Below are 19,287 nucleotides of genomic sequence, written 5' to 3'. Positions count from 1 at the left end.
TCTAGTTAACTGAAGATTCCCTCACCATAAACTCATGCATGTCAATTCTAAGAAATACCCAATTGTGACTAGAGTGCAGGGACAATGTACTATCAGTTGTATTATTAACTAGAGTGTAAATATCATGCATGCATCAGAGATTGATCCTATGTTTGGATTGCGTTGTTTTGGAGGCGTAAATTCCCTTTAAATATGGGTTATTCATCCTAGGAATTATGCAAGTGATTAGGGGCTTTGAGAGCTACATAATTGGCTAAGTGTTGGCCAAGAGCTAGCTTATGAGATGAGAGAGTCGAGCATAATTATGTTGAATTGTTCTAGTGAGAACAAGATTTGTATCTTCACTCATATTTCTATTATATGCAATACAGATAGCGGGATTTTGATTAGTAGCTTTTCCCATATACATCTTGTGTTATGTTCCATTCATTTATCTTCTTCTCGTTAATATTGTTTTCTTTGATCTATTGGCTTCCGCTACTTGAAAGTAGAAGTAGATTCTTATCCTGTGCTTTAGAACATGTTGCAAGAGCTTGTGAATCTACAAGATTTTGTACATAGTGTACCATAGGTACATCTAAACATAGATGTATTTTATTGGACATATCGATCATCAAAATTGTTTAAACAATTTTTTCCATTAACGATATTGGAAAATGACTTTGCTAGGAATTCCAATTGAGGGTTCTTTCAAGGAGTCAACTGGTTGTTCTAATTCTTCACTATTTTGTTTCACGCCCACTCCTTTATTGTCATTGTTATGGGGATTCTATTTATTTACGTAATTCAATCAATTTTCTAAGTCTTTAGTTCTCACAATTTTATTATTTTTCCTTCAACTAGTTTTTCATCACTTCTATTCTCTTAGCTTCATCTAGCTGAATTTTCAAGGAGTTGTCTTCTTCAAATTTACGCTCTTCTTCTTTAGTTTTTTATCAAATTTTCCTTATAACTTTTGTTAATCCTAAACCTTTTCCTTTAGTTTACTTGACAACTTTTCTTCTCTCTTTTTTGCTTCCTTTTCTTGAAGTCTCAAGAGGAAAAATTTTGTTTGATCAATGTTATGGCTCTTCTCTCGAAATATTTACAACTATTGTTTAAGACTTGTATTTTATTCTCTAATTATGACTATTTTTTCATGGGAATCCACAAATTCTACTTAAAAATAAATGGTGTAGCCTTTTACTAGATATGAATGTCCCTTCTTATTGTCTTTATCTTCTTTAAAAGACTTTTTTTCATGACTATGGAGGATACTTCTTTTGGGGGTTTGGAGTCATGCCTTTTCTACTTTTCCATCTATGTTTATGATTTCTTCCTTCCAGTCATTAGGATATGTCTAAAGGAACTTTCTTTGATACCAATTGTTGGAAATACTAAGAAGGGGGTGAATCATTGTTTCATTATTTTTAACTATTTTTATATTTTAAAACATTTGATGCACATAAATCATGAAACATGGATCTTCATAATAAAAACTTTTACAACTTTCATAGGCACCAAACTATAGGAAATTTCATGATCTTAATTGAGCACCATCTTAGTGAATGTTGGCACCAACCTACATGAGACACCAATTCCCCAGTTGAGCACCAACTCAATAAACTATAAGCACAACCTGCATCTTCACGTTGGTCCTTGGATCTGTCATCAATAACCTTTGGTCCTCAACAAATTCTTTTGGGAGTTTTCATATAACCATAAAACTCTTAGGTTTGTGCCTTCAATATTGATCATAGTCATTTTACATGTACAACTTAAATTTCTACTCGCCAACTAGGCTTCTTGACTTGGCTCTTTAGACTTGATCTCCTACATGTTAGTTCTTTGTATTTGATCAAAAGGAGGTCTTCCTATTCGTTGTTTCAACTTCCTCAACTCTTTCTATTAACTATTCAACTTTTATTACTTAGGCTTAGTATATGTTCAAATATAAGGTCTTCCCACCTGGTAGCTTATACTAATCATTGTAGATTTCGTTCTACTACATAGGTATTTTCAACACTCTTCGAACCAAAAATACATTTACAAACTTGAAGGTCTTATTTCTATGACCTATCAACCTTTTCACTAAACAGTAACCTTATTCATCCCATAGGCATATCACAAATGTTGTCCATGATTACCATGTTCTTACTACACTTATGTCAACAGTAGGGCTTGATCCTTTCATCATCATCTTAACATCAAAACCACTTTAGGTAATAGCTTCCTTAACATTTCCTTATCCAACCAAGCTTCATCTCTAAATATCCCTACAACAATTCTCCAACAAATCTTATCGACCTTGAAAATCCCACTAGAACATGGATTGTGACAATAATGCAACATCAAACACAAACTACTAGGCATTCAAAATACCACAAACTATCCTTCAAAAAAGACTTGAACTTATCCCTCAATGCACTATCAGTTTGCCCTCAAATCATACCTAAATTTGTACCTCACAACTCTACGTCTTGACCTTCAATCTAGTCCAGAAATCATCTTTCAAACAACATAATTTGACCCCCATAACATACCTAAAACTTGGCCTCAACAAAGTTCAAACTTCAATGGCTAAAATTTTCCTTCAATGAGCCTAAAACTTAGACTCTAGAATAGCTTTGCAACTCACCTTCTAACAAGGACAAAAAGTGTTCCCAAAGAGTGCCAAAAGCCCTTCCAAAAATGTTCCAAAAACACTTTACACAAAAAACCTCTCCAACTCGACTTCACTTCGATTGGTTCATGAGGTATGGACCTGAAAATTTCTCTTTCAGTTTCTTAGGAAGACATGAAATGTCTTGATTGAGTGAGTATAAAGGCTCCTTCTCACACATATTTATAGCATAGCATACTAGGCTGACTTTTCTACTGGATAAGTTGACTTGTCCACTAACTTGGCTAACTTGTGCAATTGGAAAAATGTATAATATATATTAAAAAAATATTTTCTCTACAACTGAGAGGAGTTAAATGGAGTGCTACAGGGCTTGGAATAAGCTTTTCAAACATATATATTATACTCCCATTTGAGCTAGCTAATTAGAGTAAAAATGCATTCAAATATAGGGTATCTAAATGGGGCATCAAAAATCCAAAAATGATATTTCTATAAGGCATGCCATATATCATTGGAAAGATATCGAAATATGTTATTTTATCATGTATATTTCTCATTCATTTGGACAACCTTTAAAATTAATAACAACCATTTTCAATATCTATTGGACTATAGTTCCTGACAATTTTACGGTAATAACCTACTAATCCTAAGAATAATCTAATATTCTTCAAGGTTTTTGGGATTGACCACTATATCATAGATTTAATTTTGTTAAGGTCTACTTTGAGAGCTTCATTGGATAAAAAATGACCCAAATATTTCATTTTGTAAACCCCAAAAGTACACGTGGAAGGATTTGCATATAGTTTTTTCTCTTCCAATAGTTTTAAGACCCAATTAACAAGATGTACATTCTCTTCCCAAGATTTATTGTAGATTAGTATGTCATCAAAAAATTGTAGCAAAAGTTTTCCAAGGAAGAATTTGAAAATTGAACTCATCAAACTTTGAAATGTCCTAATTCAAAATGGCATAACCAAAAACTAATAATGACCTTCATATGTTCTAAATGCTATATTAGAAATGTCTTCTTACCTCATATTGATTTGATGATATTCTGAGCATAGATCTAACTTAGTAATAAAATTTCTCCATGCAATTCATCAATGACAACAATAGGAAACTTAACTTTGATGATTATGTTATTCTTGACACATTTCCATTTGGGTTTATCTTAGGTGGTTGGGAGGAATGATTCGAATTCTCCCCATTCAGGTTTAATTCTTGTGACATGATCAACTTTGGTGTAATGGCTTTGAGCCTTGTTGAAAATGAATAGTCCCTCAAGGAAAGGAAGATGTATATTCCTCACATGGAATATAAAGGTATTTTCTACCTAAAAAATTATTGACACATATGCCATGAACCTTCCTTGTTTGTAACCATGTCCACTAGTGAAGAGAAAGCACTTTGGCTAGATTGAATGATGTTGAATTTTAACATTTCTTGAATCACACTCTCAATCTCATTGTTTTATGCATATGGATAACTATAAGGCCTAATGTTCGGTGGTACACCTTACCCGCAAATGAATAGCATGGTCATGGTAGTGAGTAGGAGGAATACACTTAGTTATCTCTCCAAATAACAGAAAATAATTGTAGACAAATCTTTGGAGATACATTTACGTAGACCATATAGATATTTGAAAATCTAATGAGAACAATTGTATAATTACACCATCATTTCCATTTTTGAGGAATTTTGTAAAGTTGTTAGACCATACCACTTTAGAGGGTTTCCCTTGGATACCTTTAAGCTTAATTTCCATGCATGTTGAGGAAAATTCCATGACAAGATAATGGAAACTAAGGGTCATTGTTCGAGTTATTGCGAACATTGCACCTCTAATACATTAACAACACTCATTAAAATTGCAATTATAAGATCATCTAATAAATATTCCCTGATATTAAATTGCACCTCTCTCCCCTTATTAATATCAATACTATGGCACTTCCCTGAATAATTTATAGCATCAGTAACTAAAATCATTACTTATTATCATTTTAAAACACTTTTGATTTAAAAAAGCTAGTGTCGGTTTACATTAAGTCTTGAGGGTCTTCTTTCGTGTCCCTCCCATTCAAAAACTATCTCAAATATCCCCATCTTTCTACTTCATGTTTGATTTCCCTGGTCGCCATGTCCCGTCTGGACACTCCGACTTGGGTCGCCGGAGTCTAGGTGAACCATTGAAATACTTGGACCACCGGAGTCTGGGCAAATCGGAGGAAGTATTTATCCTCAGGGTCCAGTTTCAGTGCTTTTGTCAAAGCATTTTAATGCACAATTTACAAAAGCAATGGTCAATAATCTCTAAATTTTCTTTCTAATTTTCTATCCATTTAAGTGCCATGCATTAATAATTAGCTTAAACTAATAATCCGCTTAAATATTTTAGCTACCCATCATCCTTATCATTAAAATTTATGATATTAAGCATATAAAATATGTACCATCAAAACATATGGGCATCCATCTTCAGTGCCATTACATTGTTGGTATTTTGTTGTAATTAATAAAAAACTAGTGTGGCCCAGAGCATTCATGATATGATATTATTTTTCATAAACCAATGTACGCAATTGCATGCATAATACAATATTATTTTTTCATAGAAATCAAGCCACAATAGCATGCATAATACAATATTATTTTTCATAGAATGAAATCAAGCCACACAAGTAGGATTATCATCGTCGCCTCTGGGGCATCCAGAGAGTATATTTTTATCCCATTCTTGCTCTCTCCGTGGAACGTATCTCGCCTTATAATAGTTGGGCTTTCTTACAATAACTTGATAATTAAGATCAATCTCAGCCCCACCATGACAAAACATTTGTATGCCCCATGGCAAAAGTGACACCTTTCCCAGGAAAGTGACCGCTATCGATGTCTGTCACAGTCATGTGTTGGAAATTTCTGGTAATTTCAAACATAAAAGAACAGAGAAAATGCTTTGTTTCTGCCACATGATCTTTTGCACAGGGAAGTCAAAAAACAAAATATGAGCAGAGCATTACATACACCCACAAAATCTTTGTATTCATTAAAACAAAATTCCTGATACATGATTCATCCTCTTACAGAGGGATTACACAACTGCTGTTACACAAAGGTCTTCCTCACATAGAGGGATTCACCAACACTGCTTCAAGTGCAGTTCCACAAACAACAAAAGAGTCTTCCTCACACAGAGGGATTCACCAGCACTGTTTTTACAAAAATATCTTCCTCACACAGAGGGATTCTCCCAGAAATTATGCTAAAGAGCATCTTCCTCTTAACTAGAGGGATTCACTAGTCTATGTTGAAAAACACCTTCCTCTTTAATAGAGGGATTCAACAAGAACTTTCCTCAAAAATTACTCTGCTTCTTTTACAAATAATTTTACACTGCTGTGTAAAATTTTCATTCACTACTATGTGAAAAAGTTTTTACATTCACTGCTATGTGAAGAACTTTTGCATTTATTGGTGTACGCTGAGAAATTCTTACATTGGTTTACTGCTGTAAAATAAAAGTTTCTTTCACATTCACTCATGTGTGAAATTTCTCATTACATTCAAAATTCTGGGTTTTCACATTACATATAAAAAATACTTTTCCATTCCCATTCGTTTCAACAAACTATAAGAACCTGTAAAAGGGGATTCCAAATATTCATTTGTTGCCGCAAATCTTTCTTCTCTTCCACACTACTGTGCTCTTCTGGTTTTCAATTCACTGCCGCGAATGCTCCTTTTCATCTCATCCATGCTCTGATTTCATTTTAATTTTTTTCGCACTTCATTACACAAGGTCGCACTGCTGTGCATCTCCTGATTTTTATTCGCTGCTGTGAACCCTCTCATTCATCCTGTGTGCAATGAACATAAAACACATTACAGCCGCGAGCCCACTCTTTCATTCCATTACACACACCACTCCTATGCAAATGAGCACACACAAAAACATATACCAAAAGCACTAAAAATAGGGCGTTGACTTGCAAACAAGAATTAAAAATGTTTACCAACTTTTACCTACAATTTATGAAACACCATAAATTACATTAATTCCTTCACGTGGGCGGTCAAGCAAAGGTTTCGGCAGCTTGTAAAAGATCCTGGTCCGTTGACTTAATCGGACGCATATCGCTCGCCTAACTCACACAAACCAAATGATGTTTAATAGTTGGGAGTATGGTGGTTTTAGGATCGTACAAAGGATGCGTGGTAGCAACGGAGTGTGATCGGAGGCTCTCTGACAAAAACCGCTTCCTGCGAAAGGTACCTATGCGATATGAATTGGCTGTTTTCCAGAGCTGTTTTCCTGCTGCACAATGGCTGATTCGGCAACTGACTATGTTGTCGTCACTGTCCAACTATCCGTGTCTGCCAGCACATGTAGTTGGAATTAATATTCCAACAGTCCCCTTTAATTTCAACTGCTGGGCATTCAGACATACCCAAACACTTCCTCAAGAATTCATAACTTTTCTGCCTATTCGTATCAACTTTCCTTTCATCACTTTCACTGCTTTTTTCAAGCACTCCAATCATGTAATATTGTCTTTCTCTCTGCCTCTAGCAAGATTTCCAATCTTTGCGCCTCCAAGCTATCCTGCAACCTTTTCTTCTCTGCACTTATGGCAGATTTAATTTCATATCTCTCCCTTATAAGAAGATCTTCATCAAAGAATGATTGTTAATGTAGTTCAGCAAGGATTTTATAAGAACCCGTTCACTAATAGCTTCAGCAATAATGATCAAGAATTATAGGCTCCCCCTAAGTGTATGCATCATCTTCTTTCGGCAAAGTCTTCTCAAAAGAAACTTAGATTGGCTGGAGAGCTCAAGGGACTTTCAGAATGTATTTCCTTCCTTCTCCATACTTGTGTAACTTTCTTCTTTTGCATGGGTCTAGCTTGTGTAAGAGTCCACGTTAAGTTACAATTACGTGCTATATGCCCAATGTTATGACACTTGAAACATTCTACATTGTTCATGAATAAGATTTCATGATTTCTTCCTGTAAAATTGTTTCTTGGAGGTTGTCGAAGACCATAACATCTATCTCTATGAAATTCTCTACAGTCTTTTGCCATATGACCAAAGTTTGAACAAGAATAACAATAACCAAAAAATCAACTTTGGTACCTCGGAGATGGAGGTTTCTTTGATGTACTTCTGAAGCTTTTCTTCCTTGAGATCCTTTGATGATAACCATTGCCTGTTGCCTCTTTGACATTATCAATATTTCTTCTTGGAGCTGGTTTTCTACTTGAAGTAGGATTTCTTCTATTGTAGCCTTGATCTTTCTCCTTGCCTTTGCTGGAACTAGGAGCATCACAATTTCTTTCTACCTTCTTCACATCTCCTTTGCTTAAAGCATTTTCATTCTTGCTTGAGGGTTCACCTATACCCGAGTCCTGATTTATCAGATGGAAATCTGTGATAGCTGAGCATGTCATCCAAGGCTTGAGAGCTCTTCATGATTTTGTTCATCCCTTCAACCTTTTTCCTGAGGAGGACAATCTCTTCTTCCAATCTTTCACACTCATTATTCTTCTTTGTAAGTTGTTCCTCAGTTTCTTCCTTGCTACGAGTAGCTTCAGCTGCTACTATTTTAAGGGAGATGATATCTGACTTCATTTCTTCATTCTTTGCTTCACTGCTTTCCATTTTCTTCTTAGCTTATTGTGCATGTTTCCTGGCTTCTTGTAATTCAGACTTAAGGGAGGAGACCTCTACCTTGTACTGTCCAATCTCTTCTACAAGTTTGTTCACTCTCTTGTGTCGTTGTTCAAGTTGACTTAACAAGACATCTTCCCGCTTCTTTGCTTTATTCAATTGATTTTTCATGTATATGACTTCTTCATAATGCTTCCTTTTGCTTTGATCAAGTTCCTTCTTAAGCTTGGCGAGCTCTTCATCCCTTTCTTGTACTTGAAGCTTGATGAGGTCAACCTTCTCATTTTCAGCTTCTATGATGGGTTCAGAATTTCCTTCTTGACTGATGGTCATGGTCAGTGCTCCCTTTGCATGAAGGTGATGAAGTCTGTGCCATATATCCTTTGCTGATGAATATTTTCCTAGATTCTTCTTTATAGAATCAGGAAGTCCATCCAAGATTGTCTTTGCTGCTTTTGCATTGCACTCCTTGGATTCTTTATGCATCCTGCTATCATCAATCACTGATTCCCAAATTTCAATCCCTTCAGACCGTAAGAAAGTCCTCATTTTTATTTCCCATATATCAAAGTTCCCATTGAAATTTGGAGCCTCAAATAGAATGCTTTCAAATAGATTGTCTTCTATTTTAGTAGTAGAGGGAGACACATCCTTAAGAGGATTGGAGACTTTCTTCTTTGACCTTGCCACTCTTAACTATGCTTCAAATATTGGACTGTGTATTTAAAATACTGATTGTTTCTTCAACAGTAACAAAAAATCTTGACTTGAGAAATACCTGGATCCTTTTGCTTGAGTCTTCACTCTGCTGGAGAAGTTGCTGCTGCAAAAAAAAACTCCTTCCTTCAGCTTCTTTAACACCTTTAAAGAGCCTGGATATGCTCTTATACCATGTTGTAAATTTCTGGTAATTTCAAACATAAAAGAACAGAGAAAATGCTCTGTTTTTGTCACAGGATCTTTTGCACAGGGAAGTCAAAAAGAAAATTTCTGAGTAGAGAATTACATACACCCACAAAATCTTTGTATTCATTAAAACAAAATTCCTAAAACAGGATTCATCCCCTTACAGAGGGATTACACAACTACTGTTACACAAAGGTCTTCCTCACATAGAGTGTCACGCCCCTACACCTGCGGTAGTCTTCCAACCGCTTGTAGCAAGGTGCGGCACCACCGAACGCTTTCTTTTCACCAATACTAACATTCGTGGACTACGCCTACTTTCACATTAACATACTTAGCTTGTGTTTCGCAACTAAGTAAAAGCAATTATCCTTTATACTTAATGAAGCCCATACTCATTCATTATCATCATGCAATTATACCAAGAACAACAACAATTGCAACAAGTATAAAGGGGAGGGGCAGCTCCCCGTAATGTGAGTCTGCCCAACAATTTTATTAAAATATCAGATTTACAACACAAGTGTGTCTTGGCCAAACCAAGTCTCACACTTAGACAAATTTACAAAGATAAGCAACCTGCTTTTACAATCATGTGCACCCTTGCACAAAGAGAAGTGCTCACCCGAGCCACTTATTCCTCTCTACCAAGTCCTGCACAAATCTGCATACAAACCGAACCCTGGCACACTTGCCTTCACCTCAACCGGCACAAGAATACACCAAAACTGCACCTTGATAGAGCGCATGAGATATGCGCAGTTCTATCTCTCCCTTGCGCAGGTTTTACCCCTCTCTTATGCGTAGAAGTGATGATCCAATTTGCTTGTTCAAATGAGCTCAAGCTCCTTACATATATATGAAACCTACGTGGGTTTACATGGGGTGTGCAGCCCCATGGCTGACCCCACAACCATCTTCGTATGCCCATATGTACCATGTTTACAAGTCGGCTTTCACATGTTTTTCACATCGCATATAAAAGCTCACGCTCAACACTTAGTCGCATAAGTGTTATTCATTTTGTCACATTTCGTCGCATGCGTTTGTCGCGTTCCCGTCGCACATTTCCTCCACGCGCCCGTGCGCCCACATGCGTGCCCACTCTTGTGCACGACTCGCCGGTGCCCGTCGCACTCTTCTCCCGAAGGCCTTACATCCTCCTCCACCTGAAATCATTGTCGTCCTCGACAACATACCATCCCGGTATCCATCCACCAAGATCGTCACTCAACTGTGATGTGAACTCCTCTTCATAAGGAAAACATCCTTGCAACATATGTAGAGACTCCTCTCCACTATGTCCCGGCTTAATGACCACTGCCACCAAGCTCATCATCATCCACGATGTTGACTCCTCCACACAAAGCAAACACCATTGCAACATGTGTAGAGCTTCATCTCCATCATGCTTTGACTTAGTGACCAACTGCCACCAAGCTCATCATACCAAGGTATGCACCTCCATCAGATGTCATCTCAATCCATGATTACTGACCTGTTGTCTTCATCATGTGTCCCCATGTGAACTGCTGCCATGATACTCCAACACGATGCCAACACATTTCTACCCACTGCATTCCCTCATGCCTGAACTAGTCGGGTGATCAGTCCAACTATCACACTCAAACCATGAGAGTGAACATCCTCATACCACCATCAGTCGTTTCTCAAAACATTCTGCCACATCCTTGACTCATCAAGAATCTATCTCCATAATCCATCCTCAGGTCCATGGAACTCTATCCACCTCATCTACAACATGTTGTCCATGATGTTTGGTGTCAATGTGCTACATGAAATCAGCCACATCTATCCCAACATCATCATGTGTGTGTCCGCTATATGAAGAGATCATCTCCTCAAACCTCGACTCTCGATGAAGCAACCTTCATCATATCTGCAATGTGCCATCCCTCAAGTCATCCATAGAAACAAGTATGCACTTGTCTCATCTATCCATGTGCCAAAAGTAGTTGAGTCTCGGCTCAACCCATGCCCAAGTGCAGCCACCAAGGCATCATCATCATCGTTGTAACTCCATCACTCCAAAGTGTCTCATATCGATCCTCTACATCAAGTCACTCTTCCAAGCCATGCCCATACATGTACTTTGGAAGTATGCATCCCATACTGCATCAAAGTCTCTTGACCTCAGCTCATCAATGCATCAAATCCTCTAAATCCACCATGTATGAAGTCCCTAAAAGTCACAACAATCTCATATCATCATGAGCTCCATAATCAGCTCACAAATCCACCCAAGTCCATGGCCTTGTTGTACAAGAGTGCACAACCTCTCCATAGGATAATAAGTAATAAGTCTCCATGTCACACCAGCAAATCCATCTGCACAACATCTCTGCCTTGGCACTCCTCATGGGATGTCCATGACACCTCTACAAGTGCTCCCACATAATGTCCCTACATAAGACTGCCATGCTCCATGCCTCCAACCTGATGTCCATGACTAAGTTGTCCATGTAGTCCCACCAAGTAGACTCATCACAACCATCGGCCATCCTCATCCAAGTCTTCAATCTTCGGTCTAGTGAGCTCGGTCACCCAACCATATCATAATCACCATGAGTCCCTTCCATCATAGCTCCTCCACCAAAGTTTCCACCAAGACTATCTCTTGGTCTCAGCCATGAGAAGTCCACCCAAGAGTGTGCCCTCCAATCTGTCCATGAGTCATGCCGAGCACTTAGCCATGTTGCTAAAGCATGACCCAATCATCCACAACGATCATCATATTCCTTCCTTGTCAAGGGCCTTTGCACCTTCTACCATAAGGTCACAAACAACCCCAACAAGTCCTGCAACAATCAACAATCCTTGCTTTTCCATACAAGGCTCCATCATAGTCATCCATGGTAAGATCCTCCATAGCATAGGCAAACTGGCTTTGCCTCTCCCTGCATATGGTCCATCCACCAAATGCCCAAATGAAACACAAGTACCAATACTTACTTCATCATCATGAGGCTCCTCCTCATTCATCCATGTCTACAAACTGCACAATCTTGGTTCAACTTTATCATCCTCAAGTTCACTCTCCATCATGGTCATGTTTGCAACATCTTTAACCATCACGGCTTCCTCTTCCTTGTTAGCATAATCTGCAACTTCATCTTGCTCCATTGTCCAACCAAGTTGAAGAAGCTCGTCTTCAACATTCTTTTCCAAGACTGCAAGCTTCTCTCGAATCCGGGGATTCTCCTCTTTCAACCGCTTCAACCTGTATAAGGTAAGCAAGAGCTTCCCTTCACCTTCTCCCAAACTTGCCATGCCTTGTCGTTTAGCTTTGTCCAAGCACTAAGCTTCACTTCTGCTAAACCTGCTTCCACTGTCACGAGCAACCTTGCTCAAACCGAGTCTTGAAACTACCTTCAAATGCTTCAACACCTGAACCTTGTTCAAGCCTCAATACCTATCATCAACTTCAAACCTTCACGAGCAAACCTTGCTCTGATACCAAATGTCACGCCTCTACACCTGTGGTAGTCTTCCAAACGCTTGTAGCAAGGTGCGGCACCACCGAACGCTTTCTTTTCACCAATACTAACATTCGTGGACTATGCCTACTTTCACATTAACATACTTAGCTTGTGTTTCGCAACTAATTAAAAGCAATTATCCTTTATACTTAATGAAGCCCATACTCATTCATTATCATCATGCAATTATACCAGGAACAACAACAATTGCAACAAGTATAAAGGGGAGGGGCAACTCCCCGTAATGTGAGTCTGCCCAACAATTTTATTAAAATATCAGATTTACAACAAAAGTGTGTCTTGGCCAAACCAAGTCTCACACTTAGACAAATTTACAAAGATAAGCAACCTGCTTTTACAATCATGTGCACCCTTGCACAAAGAGAAGCCCTCACCCGAGCCACTTATTCCTCTCTACCAAGTCCTGCACAAATCTGCATACAAACTGAACCCCGGCACACTTGCCTTCACCTCAACCGGCACAAGAATACACCAAAACTGCACCTTGATAGAGCGCATGAGATATGCGCAGTTCTATCTCTCCCTTGCGCAGGTTTTACCCCTCTCTTATGCGTAGAAGTGATGATCCAATTCGCTTGTTCAAATGAGCTCAAGCTCTTTACATATATATGAAACCTACGTGGGTTTACATGGGGTGTGCAGCCCCATGGCCGACCCCACAACCATCATCGTATGCCCATATGCACCATGTTTACAAGTCGGCTTTCACATGTTTTTCACATCGCATATAAAAGCTCACGCTCAACACTTAGTCGCATAAGTGTTCATTTTGTCACATTTCGTCGCATGCGTTTGTCGCGTTCCCATCACACATTTCCTCCGCGCGCTCGTGCACCCGCCCGCGAGCCCGCTCTCATGCACGACTCGCCGGTGCCTGTCGCACTCTTCTCCCGAAGGCCTTACATAGAGGGATTCACCAACACTGCTTCAAGTGCTGTTCCACAAACAACAAAAGAATCTTCCTCACACAGAGGGATTCACCAGCGCTGTTTTTACAAAAATATTCTCCGAGAGATTATGCTAAAGAGCATCTTCCTCTTAACCAGAGGGATTCACCAGTCTATGCTGAAAAACAACTTGCTCTTGACAGAGGGATTCACCAGTCTATGTTGAAAAACATCTTCCTCTTGATAGAGGGATTCACCAAGAGACTGTGCTGAAAAACACCTTCCTCTTTAAGAGAGGGATTCACCAAGAACTTTCACCAAAAATTACTCTGCCTCTTTTACAAATAATTTTACACTATTGTGTAAAATTTTCATTCACTGCTATGTGAAAAAGTTTTTACATTCACTGCTATGTGAAGAACTTGTGTAAAATTTTCATTCATTGCTATGTGAAAAAGTTTTTACATTCATTGCTATGTGAAGAACTTTTGCATTTACTACTGTAAGCTGAGAAATTGCTGCCCCAAATCTTTCTTCTCTTACTGCTGTGCTCTTCTTGTTTTCAGTTCGTTGCCGCAAACCCTCCTTTTCATATCATCCCTACTCTGGTTTCGTTTTAATTTTTTTCGCACTTCATTACACAAGGTCCACTGCGGTTCATCTCCTGGTTTTTGTTCGCTGCTGCGAACCCTCTCATTCATACAGTGTGCAATAAACATAAAACACATTACAGTTGCGAGCTCACTCTTTCATTCCATTACACACACCACTCCTATGAGAATGAGCACACACAAAAACATATACCAAAAGCATTAAAAATAACGCGTTGACTTGTAATTCGCCATGCTTCCGTGCAAACAAGAATTAAAAATGTTTACCAACTTTTACCTACAATTTAGGAAACACCATAAATTACATTAATTCCTAAACACCATAAATTACATTAATTCCTTCAACGCATATCGCTCGCCTAACTCACACAAACCAAACGATGTTTAATGGCCGGGAGTATGTGGTTTGAGGATCGGACAGCAGCGGAGTGTGATCAGAGGCCCTCTGACAAAACCCACTTCGTGCGAAAGGTGGTGCGATATGAACTGGCGGTACTGTTTTCCTGCTGCACTATGGCTGATTTGGCCACTGACTGTGCTGCCGTCGCTGTTCCCGTCCGCCAACACTGCATGCAGTTGGAATTAATATTCCAACATCATGGGCCCAGGGCTTTTTGTGTCATGAGAGACTTCTCCAAAACCATGAAACTGATTAGTGCCATCACCAAGAGCATCGAACAACGAGGCCTGCCAATGACCTATATTAGCTGGAAGAGAAAATTATACAAAAAAGATAAGAATAAGACTTACTATCCATCCTATCTCTATCGTCTCCAGTTTGCCTTCATTTTCGTTATTGATCCAAATTTTGCTGAGACTGATTTCAGCATCGGGAGCAACATTCGGACGAACAGCTACTTTAGAGATTGGTTCATCAGGGGAATCGAAGCGCACAACAGAATGCTGTTAAGAACACGAGAATCATTTATTTGAAAGAAAATATTATACATTGCATCATATCACATGATTTATCTATAAACCCCCATCTATACACAACAGAATGCTGTTAAGAACAGTAATATTTGAAAGAATGCTGTTAAGAACACGAGAATCATATCACATGATTTATCTATACACCTCGATCTTAGTACCTGATTCTCCATGCCGTCTTGAGGGTCGACATTACCTCTTGAGGGTCTTCTTCCGTGTCCCCCCCTGTTCAAAAACTGTCTCACAGATCCCCATCTTTCTACTTCTTCACGTTTGATTTCCCTGATCGCAAATGTCCCCTCTGGACACTCCGACTTAACTGGGCGAACCGTTGAAACACTTGGGCCGCCGGAGTCTGGGAGAACCGTTGAAACACTTGGGCCGCCGGAGTCTGGGCGAACCGTTGAAATACTTGGGCTCGGGAGTCAGACAAAGCCTTTATCCATGGGTCCAATTTCGGTGGTTTCGTCAAAGCCTTTTAATGCACAGTTTAAAAAGGCAATGGTCAATAATATCTAAATTTTCTGGCCATGCATTAAGTTAAGTTAATAATTGGTTTAGTGATTAATAATTAGCTTAAACTAATAATCTTGACCTAACGCATGATACTTAATATATTAGATTCAAAACAATAAATGGTCATACCCGAATAAGCGGATCCGGTGAATATTTTACAGATATTAGATCAGTGAATTTTACACAAAGAATGGTCTGTCCATACTCATTCTGCATATCACGGAAAACACTGTGTCAAAATAAAATGTGAAATTCTTTTATTGAAAAATGGTTAAAACTGTAAATTTAAATTATATATCTAATATAATTTTAAAAGCTTTTAACAAATAGATCTATTAACTTTACTAAAAGTATAATCTCACAAATTGTATGACCAATTTCCAAAACGCTGAAATAAGTAAACTAAGGGTATAGAAAATTTGATATGACCACATATTTGTGCACTGCCGGAGGATTCACAAAATTGATGTATTCATCTATACTCATTTCACGCACGTCAACATCAGCACCAGTCGTGAAAGCAACGTGAAACAAAAGCAAACTGATGAAAAGGGAAAACCAAGTCATCGAAAGGAAACAAGAACAACATGAAAGGATGAAAGCACTTTCGGATATTAAATGACAGAAAAATTACATTACAAATCCATATAATGCTATAGAATATATAATGAATCTGGTTAGTTCAGTGTGCATGTTTTACTTTAATTAAGAAATCATTGGGAGTTATGATCTACGAAAAACTATGGGCACGTTTAGAAAAGTAAAATAAGTGCATCTAGATGATTTATATAGTGTGCTTACCTTCTAAAATCGTGCATTTAGATGTATTGATTAAACAGAAATTATATCATGATTATCCCCTCAAACAGAAATTATCCCTCAAACTGATTATTGCTGAAGTAGGCAATCAATCGCGCATCCAGATGTCATAGTTTTGTTGAAATTCAGTTTGTAGTTTTATTTTATGGTAACTGCGATCCTGGCTGGCAACAAAGAGCGCGACCCCTCCTCTCTGTCAACCCTCTGGTATTCGCGCCATATCGCCTTCTCTCGCGCCTTAGCTATTGGCACTTAGCTGCTCTCATGAATCTCTGGGATCCCTGCGATTTCGGTGTTAAGAGGAGATCAAGAGTATAAATTTTAATTTTAGTGTCACTTTATTTTAAAAATTGCTTTGACCACATTCCATATATACATCTATTAAATGTGTATATGTCTGTAAATTTTGTCGTAGATATCGATTTATGTTGTTAATACAATATTAAAATTACATAATATAAGATTTCCGAAGAAGTAAATAATATAATATTATTATGGAATTACATTTAATATAATATTATAAAACTATGCATGAGCGCACGGCTCACGCGGTTGGACTTTCCCGTTCTCCACTCGTGCTCGATCGTGCTGTGTATTTGTATTGACATTGAGCTTCTGTATATATGTACTATGTGATTTATTCCGGTTGTATATAATGTAAATATATTGTACTCAGAATTAATATTTTGGGGATTCTTTCTCCTTATTTAATATATATATATATTATAAAACTATATATAATTATTAATAAAGATTAAGAGATTATTTTAACAAAGTAATTTGACAATCATTTAAATTTTAGAAAGCATTAAATAAAAAGTTTTGAAATTTTATTAGGCAATTATGCAATTAAAAGTATTGATATATTTTAAGTATTAATTCTAGAAATCAAATAAATTTTTTAGGTGTAAATTTTTTAGAATGCAAAATATAATGTGTAATTTTTAATTGTTTAAATTGTATTTTTTAATATTATATAGAGTACATAAATCCAAAAACTATTTGTTGGTTTTCCAAAAAAAAATCATACTTAAATAAAGACCAAACTATAAAATACTAAGAATTTAACTAGAAAAACTTATTTTTTTCAATAAGTTTATATGATATATAGAGAATTGTTTTAAAATAAAATATAATACATACATTGTTAACAATAAAATGTTTACATAACATATGCATCAAGACATTTTATCAACCCATTTTATCATTCTACCTAGTTGTTGGCTCTTAGTTGCACCCTCTCGCCTTCCGTCGAGCTCTGTAACTGCTCCTCATGTAGTTTCGGGTTTGCAAGCTCATTTGTGATAGCTAAAGCTATTCTCTTGACAACTTGTTTCTTCCCGAGCAGTTGAAAATCTCAATTTCCTCGAAGCAGTATTTTATGCATTTTTTTTCTTCCAAACATTTTTTTCCCACTTTCATGTTCTGAGTAATTCCAACTAACCTAACACAAAGAAAATAAAAACTTAACTATTTAATTCATAACCTATTAGTTATAGAACATAAATGCAATGAAATCACACATAGAAAACAAAGAATTTTACTTATCTGATTAAACCAACTTGGCCTACCAAAAAATCACAGTGGGAAAAAGAATGCTCCGCCCAACCAATGAGAACTGGTACCCTCTATTAGAACCCCCCCCGAGCCAATTTCACATCTAAAATAGTTTTTTCTTGACAAAGACCACACTAGGTCTAGCATAACATTCCTCGTGGCAACGTCCTCCCTTCCTCAGGCAACGTCCAGTTCTAAGGAATTTTAGCTCAACAGTTATTTTATCTTTCTTGGGCCTCCTTTAACTAGAATCCAAAACCACAAGGCTTCCACAGGATTTTCCCCTCTCACCCTCTTGACCAACCTTTTCCCCAAACTAAGATAATCTATCTCTAGGGAGAGGAATTCGGGAAGGAAACTACCTCAGCCCATATCCCTCCTTGCACCTTTCCTAAATGTCCTTTAACATTCTGGAGTGTCAAATTCTCTTTTAGCAACTTTCCCCACCATAATTTCATGGTTGACAATAATATTTTATTAGTATAGAAATAAAATATCATGTATATATGTCATATGTTCATATCTCACCCTTAGCATGGGCCCATAGTTTGTAAAAGTAAAATCAAGAAAGAAAATAAAATATTTACAATTTACTAGGGGTACCACATCCTCCCCCCTCAAACAAAACATTGTCCTCGGTGTTTTCCTAGTTCTTAGAACATGCTAGGGAATGCCTCACACATAAAAATATCATCTTCCTAGGTAGCCTCTTTCGAGTTGAAGTGCCTCCACTGCATTTTAACCTGGGTGATTACGTGCTTCCGTAGCATAGCTTCTCTCTAATATAGTATGCATATATGCTTGAACAAGAATTCTTCTTCTCGTTCAACCTACATCCTCAATTATTATGACAGTCATCCATTATCATTTGGTAGAAAAAGGAAACATAAATAATCATTTCAAACTTCATTATTTACCTGGACATCCTACTAATTAATAATATGTTTAGGATCATGTATGTATTTCTTTAACAATGAAACATGAAACACATTGTGTATGCACAGATGACTAGGTAAAGCCAATTGATAGGCAACAAGCCCAATTTTGACAAGTATTTCAAAAGGGCCATAGAATCAAAGAGCCAGCTTTGTACAAGTTCCCCACATTAAAGTGTTCCTTTTTGGTTTAACCCTTATGTATAAATGATCGCCTACTTGAAACTCTTTCTAGCTTCATCTTTTATCTGCATATGTTTTTCTTCGAGTCCTGAGCAACTTTCCACTTTCTTGGTATCTTTTTCACAGTTTGCTCCA

This window comes from Pinus tabuliformis, chromosome 9 (genome assembly GCF_031772625.1).
Source record: "Pinus tabuliformis cultivar Carrire ecotype Pingquan chromosome 9, CPIR1, whole genome shotgun sequence".
NCBI classification, from domain to species: Eukaryota; Viridiplantae; Streptophyta; class Pinopsida; order Pinales; family Pinaceae; genus Pinus; species Pinus tabuliformis.
Note: the sequence above shows the minus strand (reverse complement) of the source record.